The sequence below is a fragment of the Urocitellus parryii genome, chromosome 7 (assembly GCF_045843805.1).
Source record: "Urocitellus parryii isolate mUroPar1 chromosome 7, mUroPar1.hap1, whole genome shotgun sequence".
NCBI classification, from domain to species: Eukaryota; Metazoa; Chordata; class Mammalia; order Rodentia; family Sciuridae; genus Urocitellus; species Urocitellus parryii.
The window spans coordinates 131,604,310-131,615,522 of record NC_135537.1 but is presented as its reverse complement, the minus strand read 5'-3'; the positions used below and the strand labels follow the sequence as shown (position 1 = coordinate 131,615,522).

Sequence of the window (11,213 nt, the reverse complement as noted above, 5' to 3'; positions counted from 1 at the left end):
CCCTTGGTAAGTTGGATATAGATAGGAAGAACCTCAACTTCAGAAAGAATAGCTACCAAATAACCTACAGCTTATATACTTAATGGTGGGAAACTTGATACATTCTTCCTAAAATCATCAACAAGGCAAGCATGTTGCTTATCATCTCCACTTTTCAACATAGTACTATAATCATGGCTAATGTGATAAGAGGGGAAAAACAAATAGTGATAGATTGGAAAAGTGGAAATAAAACTGTGTCTGATGCTGACATGGTCCTCTAAGTAGTAAACCAAAAAAAGTTCACAAAATAACTCCATAACTAACAAATAGTTATAGGAAGTTTGTATGATTCAAGCTAGTATACATGAGTCAATTGATTTCCTGCACTCTAACAATGAGAATGTGGAATTTTATATTAAAAACACAATGTCATTTTTATTCTCATCTCCCTAAAATGTAATATTTTGGAATAAATCTAACAAAAATACATCAAAGATATATAGGAGCAAGAAATATAAAGCACTGATGAAAGAAATAAAGAAAAATAAAATACACAAATATTCTTTGTTAGCAAGTCATGCATTTGATAAGAGATTAATATCCAGTATATTTAAGGAACACAAACTCTATTGAAAGAAAATAGATAATCCCATTAAGAAATGGGCAAGGGCCCTGAACTAGATATTTCTCAAAAGAAGACATACAAACAGTAACACATAAATTACTGAAAGATTTAAATATGAGAGCTAAGACTATGAAACTCCTAGAATGTAAGAGTAATCTTCATGAAGGTGGATTTAGCTGTGGTTCTGTGGTTATGACCAAAACAAAACAAACAACAATAACAACAACAAAAAAAAAACCCTCACAACAGAAGCAAGAATAGATGAATAAAAAGCATGTATGTATCAACAAACACTATCTGAAAAGTTAATAAACAACCTACAAATGGGAGAAAACATTTGCATATCAGTTTGTAAGAGTATTAATATGTAGAAATGTATAAAGAATTCTCACAACTAAGTGATAAAGACAAAAAGCCCAATTAAAATGTGCAAAGGAACTCAACGAATATTTCTCCAAACGAGATGTATAAATGGCCCCATGTGGCCCCGTGTCCATGAAAAGATGTTCAGCGTCATCAGTCATCCTCTACAGATCTTTAAAAGTTTCAAGGAAGGCTTTCCAAAATACTAGTTGTACACCAGTTTGATTTTAGCTTTTAAAAATGGAAAAAAATATTGGTAAGAATGCGGAGGAATTAGAACTCCCATACATTGCTGGTGGGGATGTAAAATTGTGCAGCTGCTCTGGAGAATTTATTCGACAAATTCTTCAAAAACAGAGGAGATGGTGCCCCTGGGCTAAGCGAGCTAGCCAGCTGGTCCAGACGCGGGTGGAGAGCAGCATGAGCAGTAAGAAGTACTGCAGCCTAGAGGAGGAGTTGGAAGATTGCTTCTTCACGGCCAAGAGGACCTTTTTAAGGAATGTGAAAAGCAGACATCTGTCAGAGAACATCTGTAAGATGGTGGAGGAGGGAATCTCGGGAATCTCCTCTGCCTACACTGCAGGAGATCAAGCAGATCAACAGCCACAACAGCCTGGAGAAAAACTGCCTGGGCATGAAGCTGAGCGAAGATGGCACATACACGGGTTTCATCAAAGTGCATTTGAAACTTCTGCGGTCCATGGCAGTGCCTGCTGGGATCAGGCCCCAGTCCATCGAGGATGCCATCAAGGAAGTGAACCTGGGGCGATGATGGGCAAGCAGACATCTTTCTACATGCCACTGGATGTCTTCTAGTATCTGCCCATCAGCAGCACAATCACAGGCTGCTCAAGAGGTTTATGGTTGTGGAAAATCCCTCAAAGTCTGTACTTTTTAAGCAAATACACAAGGATGGTCAAGTGCTCTTCTAGAAACTCTTTGTTGCTGACTGCTCCCTCTATCTGTGCCTCCTTGCTGGCCAGACACAGATGTCCTCAACTTTGTGCTAAAGGAGAATGAAACTGGAGGAGGGAGTGGGACACATTCTCCATCCCTGAGTTCCAGAACTTCCTAAGGATCTTGGAAAAGGAGGAACAGGACAAAATCCAGCAAGTGCAGAAGAAGTATGACAAGTTTAGACAGAAATTGGAGGAGGCTTTAAGAGAATCCCAGGGCAAACCTGGGTAACTGGTCTTGCTTCCTCTCCTCCTAACGCTCTCAGATTTGTTTTTATTAATAATTATTATTTTGCAGCAGATAATTTTTCTCAGGACACCTCTGGTGGGTGTATTTGTACCCACCCAGCTGTTCCAGACTTGGCACAAAGTCTCTTCCATGGACAAGTGTCTGTGTGTGGGGGGGGTTGACTCCTGCCCACTTCCCATGCTGTGCCCCCCAACAGACTCTGCCAAGGATCAGAACTCATGAGATGGACAACATTGGCATCTCTCAAGCTGCAGGCCTTTCACTGACCAAATAGTTGCCTCTTTTGTTACCAAACCAGAACTTCTCACACCAGCCAGCAAAAGGAAACGAGTAAAAGGTTTTAGAACTCTATGTTCTTTCTCTGGCTTTGACTCATCTTTAGTTTCTCTTATTCACCACCTTCAAAACCTTTATTTAGGTCAAGTGTTGTAGCATATTCCTTTAGCAGGTCTGAGCTAAGTTCCTGAAAGCAGAATAATGTTCAGAAAAGGGTTGTCCCACACTGCCCAAGGCACCTGCTGTTCCTGCTTAAGGGAAGTTCATGTGGCCTCTGGCCTAGCTGCTGGGGTAAGGAGCACCAAGGCTGAGGCTGGCTCAGAGATTTGCAGCGAAGTTGCTGCCTGCTCTGGCCCTGGTCCTCATTAGCAAGACTGTGCATGAGTAAACCCAAAGGCGTACATACATGTGTTTGATCGTCACATCTTTGTCAATACTGTTTGTTTTTAAGTTACAAATTTGAATTTAACATTGCCATCATCCTCATGTGTTTCCATTAAGGGGAAACTAGCCATTTACCATTTTTAAAGTCTCCTGTTGAGTCCAGAAATCAGGCTGCAAGAGAAAGCCAGAAAGCATTGCAGAGAAACATGTCTAGGGGGAACATAGTGCATTGGCGGTGGCAACCTTACATGCCTCGTCCATCTTGGAGAGGACACCTGTGCAACTGGTGGGTGGCAGCACAGGCGGAGACCCGGAGCAGTGGGCAGGCACTGTGGAGTAGAGTCTGGACGAGGAATTCAGCAAAGAACAGCCGGTCCTCTCAGAACCTTATCTTGGCTTTGGATCTTAGAAGAGAATCATTAAGCAGAGATCAGACACAGTGAGTGAGCAGATGTTTTGGACACTGGACTGATTGAGCCAATCTCTATTTTTAAAATGGCTCAGAGCAACCAGGAGCTAGTGATTCACTTTCTGTCCTACAAGCTTTCCCAGAAAGAATACAGCTGGAGTCAGTTTAGTGATGTGGAAGAGAATAAGATTGAAGCCCCAGAAGGGACTGAATCAGAGGCGGAGCCCACCAGTGCCATCAATGGAAACCCATCCTGGCATCTGATGGACAGCCCCATGGTGAGTGGAGCCACTGGCCACAACAGGAGTTTGGATGCCCCTGAGGTGACCCCATGGCAGGAGTGAAGCAAGCACTAAGGGAGGCAGGTGACAAGTTTGAACTATGGTGGTGGAAGGCATTCAGTGACGTGATATCCCAGCTCCACATCACTCTGGGGACATCAGAGCTTTGAACAGGTAGTGAATGAACTCTTCCAGGATGAGGTAAACTGGGGTCACATTGTAGCCTTTTTGTCCTTCAGGGAACATAGTGTGTGGAATGCATAGACAAGGAGACGCAGGTATTGGTGAGTCAGATCGCAAGTTGGATGGCCATTTACCTGAATGATCACCTAGAGACTTGGATCCAGGAGAATGGCGGCTGGGACATTTTGTGGAACTCTATGGGAATAAAGTTGCAGTGAAGAGCTAGAAGGGCCAGGAGTGCTTCAACCGTTGTTTCCTGATGGGCATGACTGTGGCTGGCATGATTCTGCTGGTCTGGCTGTTCAGTTGGAAATGACCAGACACTGACCACCCACTCACCCTCCCTCCCACTCCACCCCGCCCCACCATATCCCTGTGTCCAACCAGCATTGCCACCAGGAGAACCATTACATGCAGGCCACACCCACCATCCATCACTGGCTTGGGCCTATACCTGGGTCCCTGCAGTTAGTTTTCTAGATCTACCACGATTCTATGACAGCCACCTTCCTGCATACCTCAGTTCTCTTGGCCTTGAAGTCTACAGATTTTCCCTAAAATCTGTCCTATGAAGGCTGGCAGTGGGTAGGGGCAGCTAGGAGCAGAAGGGCCCTACCTGGTTGGTAGAATCCTTACTACCCCTTAGACTCTAAGACTGCTTTCTTAGAAGCTAGAACAGTTTTTGACCCACTTCCCTAGAAAAAGACTATATTGCCTTTTTTTTTTTAATGTTAGTAACCTCAGAGTTGATCATCATTTTCCAACCCATCTGGACCTATTCCTTCCATCTCTACCCCCAAGAACCATTTAGAGGCCACTTTTGACTAATTAGGAATAGAGGCTGCTTGGGATAAAGAAGCAAGGATCAGGACTTCCTCCTCCCCTCTGGCCTGGACCAAGTCCCCACTCCTAGTGTGAATATTTTCCAAAGGCCTCTGGCTAGAAGCCAGTCCTAATTAGGAGGGAGGGTGCTATTGCTGCAGGAAGTACCCCCATGCTAAACCTAGGGTGGCCCTTGCAGTTTAACACCCCCCGCTAGTCCCTTTCCCTCCTCTCTCCTGGCTCCCATGAACATGACCGAGCGACCATCTGGGCCCAAGACAGTTGCCTCAGAGCTATTTATGGCCTCAGCTGCCTCACTTCCTACAAGATCATCCTGTGGCATCGTTTCCCTGGGCTACTGTCCATTGAGTACAGGGATTCAGGGGACTCCCCCAGATGTAAAGAGGAAATATAGAGAACAGCAGTAGGAGCCCTGGGGTCTTCCCTACCTCAGGAAGGAATGGTGGGAAGGAGACCTTAGGGCACAGGCCAGTGGGTGGGGGTTGACTGGAAGGGCCTGTGTTGCCTGACCAGGTAGATATTGCCCTACTGTCCATCCTGGGCATCCAGGCTGCCAAGGTCAAAGCGGCCTGGCCCTTCAGTCCTCCCTCTACTCCAGCCTTGTCCTGTCTCATCCCTGGGAGTCCCAGCATAGCACTGTCCACCCCAGGCCCTCTGCTGTACATATTCCAGACAAGTTTTCATTCCTTGTGAAGATGATATACTATTTTTATTAAGTGTGTGTGTGTGTGTGTGTGTGTGTGTATTCATGTGTGAGGAGCTGCTGGCTTGCTGTGAGCGTGCAGGTGGAGAGCTGGTGCCTGGAGATTGGCGGCCTAATTAATGCTCCTTCCCCTGCCCTGTTCCAGGAAAGCTGTCCTAGGGGTCTTAGCTCCTGAAAGTACCTGCCCCCCCCTCTCCTTCAGTTGTTGTAGCTCTTTAAAATAGTCTGTGTGAAAGTGAAAGTGCAGGTCAGTAATAAACTGTGTTGACTCAGTGGGAAGAAAAAAGTTAGGCACTGAGGTATAGCTCACCTACCTACCTAGCATGCATGCAGCTCTGGGTCCAATCCCAAACACAAAGACCTGTAAAATGATAAATCATGCAATGTGAATGCTACTAGCATTGCATTTGGCATAAAACTTGCCAAAGTCAATAAAAGGGTCTTCAAAGCTAAAGAGTAGTTTCAACATTTATTTTTGTAGCTTACTATTTCAAGCTTATTTTTTCCTTCAGGATTTATAAAATCAAATGGTGAGATTTTAATCTTCATAATATTTGGATGACGTTGGATTTTTGTACTCTTTATTCAAATTAAATACTAAGTTGTCTAAAGCCTTGCCTCCGTCATCAGCAGAGAAGGGCCTGGCTGCCTTAGGTTCCCCCTGGGCCTCCAGCACGGCCTCCTCCTCCCCCTGGAACTCTCGGGTCTCCAGGTGCTGCCAGAGGTGTGGCCTTGATGACAGAGGGAGATCCTCCAACTGGGCCAACTTGGAGTCCTTGCTGTTGTGAAGCTGGCCAGGCATGTGCTCAGTGAACCTGTGGGCCTGGCTCCCCATTGACCTCAGTGCCTTTTGTTGCAGAGAGATGGGAGCAGGGTGTGTTTGCATGAAGCTCTGCTGCTGGCTTGCTTCTGCCAGGAGGTGGACATCAGCAGTGTGGGAGACAAGGCCACGGGAGCCCTCACTTGAAGCATAGGGTGAGGGTCTCATACCTCCTACCCATCTGGCTTCCTGGACTTTGACTTCCCAAGAAGTAATATCAGGGTTTTTGACAGGGAGGATCAGATTCCTGACTCTGAATATTTGTACTGGCTCCTTGTTCAGGGTCAAGCTTAAAATAAATTAGCCAGATGATTCCAGCAAGTAGCCAGGACCGCAGAGACGCTCCAATGCAAAGGGAGAAGGACTTGCCATTTCTCAAAAATAGAACTGGTGTCCTCATCCAGCCTCTGAATGACTGTTTATTTGCTGTCCTCTGCTTTCCCAAGTCCCTCTTGAGTCAGTTCCAACCCAAGCTTCATGTAGCCTCAGAATTTTCCTCCTTTACCAAGGCCGAGTCCATAATGTCCCAACCCAGAGCAATGCTAATCCCTTGTCATAAACCCTGTGCATCATCTTCAGAACTACAAAAACAACATGAGCTAACTACAATTTTTTAAGCCACAAAAATCCTGTTTATCTGCTGCCTCATGCTCAGTCTTATCACTTTCCTCCCTTAAAAAGAAAAATCTCTCCCTGTCCCTGCTGCATATTATTCCCTTTGTCCTGCATGTCTCTGACCTTAAAAGAAGGCATGGCTCCTGCTGCAGCCACTGAATGCTGCTGATAGTCTCCCTTGATTGGGATGGCTATTTTATTTTTGAGAAGGAAAAAAAAGTTGTGTGTGTGTGTGTGTGTGTATATATATATATATATATATATATATATATATATATATATAGGCATATAGCTATATATAAAGAGAAAGGGTATTTATGAAATAAGAAAATTATGGGAAGATTCTGATTTTAAAGCACAGTTAGACCTGGGACCTATGCTGAGATCTGAGTCTTTGGAAGTCATGTTGGGTTTCCTTCCCTCCCAGAGGTGGTGTGACTGCTGGTAGTGCCTTCTATGGTTGTGTTGCTCAGTGTGCAAGTGTTTGTTGAGAGGATATTTTCTTTTGTCCACATATGAAAACTGTTGGTGTAGCTGTATTAAACACCATCAGCAGAGTGAAGGTTCCAGCAATCTGAGCTCAGGTATGAGCTTCCTACATCTCTTAATGCACCTCCTCTGTTTTATTTAACAGTTTGGGTTGTGCAGAAGAAAACAGAAGTGTGTGTGTTTGGGTGGGGGATTCATTTTAAAGATATATTGCACATGGTCCTGGGGACTGATAAGTCTGATATCTGCAGGGCAGGGATCCCTGGAAAGAGGAGAATGTTATAGTCTTGAGTCCAGAATATTCTGGAGGAAGAAATTTTTGTCTTTAAAGACTCAAGATTTTTCTGTTAAGTCCTTCAAATGACTGTCCAAGGCTCATCACATTAGGGAGGGTATTATGGTTTGAGTGTGAGGTGTCCCCCAAAAGCTCACATGTGAGACAATGCAAGAAGGTTCAGAGAAGAAATCATTGTGTTACAAAAGCCTTAACCCAATCAGTGAATTAATCCCTTGAGGGATTAATTGAGTGGTAACTGAAATGGTAGGGTGTGGCTGGAGGAGATGGGAATTGGGATGTGGCTTTGGGTATATATTTGTATTTGGCAAGTGAAGACCTCTCTCTCTCTCTCTCTCTGCTTTCTGATCACCATGTGAGCTGCTTCCCTCTGCCACACTCTTATGCCATAATGTTCAACCTCACTTCAAGCCTTGAGGAATGGAGCTGGCCTCCTGTGGACTGAAACCTCCGGAACTGAGCACCTAAATAAACTTTTCCTCCTCTACAATTGTGTTAATCAGGTCCTTTAGTCACAGCAGCAAAAAAGCTGCCTAAAACAGAGGGTAATCTACTTTACTCAAGGTCTAATGATTTAAATTTTAATACTTTTTAAAAATTTTAAATGTATTTTTAAAATTAATTAATTTATTTTAATTAGGTATATATGACAGAATAATAAATTTTGATTCATTGTACACAACTGCAGCACGACTTTACATTTCTGTGGTTGAACATGGATGTAGCGTCACACCATATGTGCAGTCACACATGTACCTAGGGTGATGATGTCCATCTCATAAAATACCTTCGAAGCAACATTTAGAACTGTTATTTGGTATCAGGGTCTAGCCAATTTGACACATAACAATTAACCATCACTTATGGCGTGAACATCTGTAGAAGAATTGAAGCAAAGTCTTAAAAAATGTACCTTTCCCCCGATACCTTACAAAATGGTCATCATATTTATTTTTCCCACATCAATGGAATCATGTGGATTAAAATAGAAGGATGTTTGTTTTGAGTCACTGGTATCACTGAAAAGAATAGCACATTCCATGTACCCTAATATTTTTTGTAAATACAAAATTACATGTGTGACCTTGGTACTAGAATGTCAAAATTTAGGGCTAAATGCGTAAGTCTAGTGAATTCTAATTCTGGGAAGATTTAGCAGGAGAGCAATTCTAACTTAACGGGACTTTGTTACCTTTAAAGTTGAAGGGATCTGTCTTAGCCTGAAGGACAGCCAACAAATACTGAAGAAGCCTTGGCCTCATCAGGCACCATGCCAGGGGCTGCCCTGCTGCAGGTGTGAGGCAGACATGGAGTTTCCTGCATGGAGTTTACAATCTGGTGGGAAGTCAGCTACCCACCAGTGATCAGAACATCCAGTGGTGTGACATGAGTGCAGGAGGCTGTGGCACCTGAAGCAGGACTCACCTGATCTGGGGAAAAGAGCAAGGTTTGTATTAGCAAGTGCCATATAACATCCCTGAAGGATAAATCAGGATGGGCCAGGCAAAGAGGAAGCAGAGGGGAGAAAGTGATAGGCTGGGGGAACACTGAGTCTAACATGCTAGAGACAATAATTTGCAACCCTTACGTCCAGCATTGCTGGAGAGTGGGATGCAAGGGTCACGGTGGGAACAGAGGAGACAGTGGGGGTAGATACAGGTCAAATAATAAAGTACAATTTGTCCCTTGAAAGTGACTTTGCCTTTGTCTTAAGACCAATGATAACACAGTAAGGTACTCACCAGACAAGACTTGATTGTTATATTCAGAAAACACTCTTACATTCAAGTTCAAATCAATGAGAGCTTTATTAACCTGGCCAGGGACTGTCACCCTGGGCCCCAAAACAATGGAATTGGCCAACCAAGGACTGAACCTGCGAAACTGTGAGCTAAAATAAACTTTTCCTCCTCTAAGTTTTTCTTATTAAGTCACAGTTTTTCTTGTTTGGGTCACAGACAAAAAAAAAAAAAAAAAAAAAAAAGAAAAGAAAAAAACCTAGCACAATGCACAACCTCAAACTCTAGGTTCCAGACAAGTGTTCTCCTTTTCCTTTTCCTCATACAATGATTAACGATATTAACCTCCCGTGTGGTTACCTGAGAAAACACTTCTGTGTGTAAGTGGTGGGGGGTGTATTCACAAAAGTAGATTATGATGATTTGGGGGGCTTTGGGTGCCGCCCCCGATCTGCACGGGCAGCTGAACTTCAGGTCACTTGTAATTTTCAGGGACACCAAATAAAACCCAGACACAAATTACCTTTACACAAGCTTCAGGATAGCTTCTCAACTCTCAGCCTTGGGCTCCCCAAAGAGGAGAGCAAGAGAAAGTCATGAGAGACTGGCAAGAGAGAGAGAGAGCACATTTGGAAGTGGGCTTTTATTGGGGGACTCTTGTTCTTTAGAAAGTTCTATCCAAAAAAAAGGCCAAAAGGGGCAGGGTTACAAGGATCAGGAAAGTGAAATGCAACCCAAGGGCGACACCTACACCTGAAGACCCACCTTTACTATCCGAGCTGGGCAATGTCCAAGTCACCAGGAAATGTAGTGATTGCTCAGAGCCTCCTGCTTTGGGACCGGAAGGCATGGGTCATTCAGAGCAGCTCCCCACATTTGGGACTTGCACTTTCCCCTTGATCTTCTCTAAAACTATCTTGAAAGGGCCCTATTCTGCCATTGGCAATGGCCCCCATTAATATTTCTGCTATCTCCCAGTACCCTTGATCTTGAGGCTGCAAGTGCTTCAGATGGTCAGTATATGTCCTTGAGACCCTCCTTGTGCCAAAGCTGCATTGTGTTCCTTGAAAAGGCAAAGAAAGTCTCTCTCTCTCTCTCTCTCTCTCTCTCTCTCTCTCTCTCTCTCCCTGCCTGAACACTTTTAACACTTGACCCCTGAGCAGCCCCTGTCTATGTCCTCTGCCTCACAGAGTTGGCTGAAAGCAGAGCTTGTATCTCTTCTCCAATCCTCAGACTCTTTGTTTTTTGTTTGTTTGTTTTGTTGTTGTTGTTTTGAGTGAACCAGGGGATATGACAGATCTCACACTGACCAGTCCATCCTGCTTCCCTCTCTCCCCTGCTCAGGCACGCACCTAGCCCCCACTCCTGTCCCAATTACCTAGTAGAAATAGGTCCCATTATATCCTGTCCCACCAGCATATCAGACCTAAACATCTGTTATTATGGGTTGAATTGTCTCACCCAAAAAGGTATGTTGAAGTCACAACCCACAGCACTTGTGAATATGACCTTACTTAGTACTTTGTATTCAAGTTAAAATGAAGCCATGGGGGTGAACTGTAGGCTAATATAAGCAATGCCCATTTAAGGAGATAAAAAAAAAGCTATGTGAAGACAGAGACACAGAGAGTACACCATGTGATGCTGAAAGCAGAAAACAAAGAAATGGAGCTACCAGCTAAAAAACCCACGGCCTGATGACTACCCCTAGAGCTGGGCAGAGGCAAGGGAGGGTCTGCTCAGTCTGATGGGGACCAAGGCCCTGCCGACACCTCACTTTGAACTTCTTTTCTCAGGAACACAGAGAAAATAAATTTCTATTATTTTAAACTGCCCAAAATAAAAGAAGCAGACTATGGTTCACAAAATTTTGCACTATACATACAATATTCCTTTGAGTATTATTCTCAATTGTTTTTTTTTTAATTTCCGGTGGTTGTTAAGGTAACACCAGTTTTTATCATAGATAAACTCTGAAATATCAGTGTCAAACTACAACA

General features: G+C 43.9%; 2 pseudogenes; both read left to right on the top strand.

The window, feature by feature from the left end:
* The first annotated feature begins 1,210 nt into the window (after positions 1-1,210).
* LOC144256171 (ras association domain-containing protein 5 pseudogene) lies at positions 1,211-2,158 on the top strand (annotated as a pseudogene).
* A 1,161-nt stretch (positions 2,159-3,319) lies between these two features.
* Positions 3,320-4,025, top strand: LOC144255943 (bcl-2-like protein 1 pseudogene; annotated as a pseudogene).
* The last annotated feature ends 7,188 nt before the right edge of the window (positions 4,026-11,213 follow it).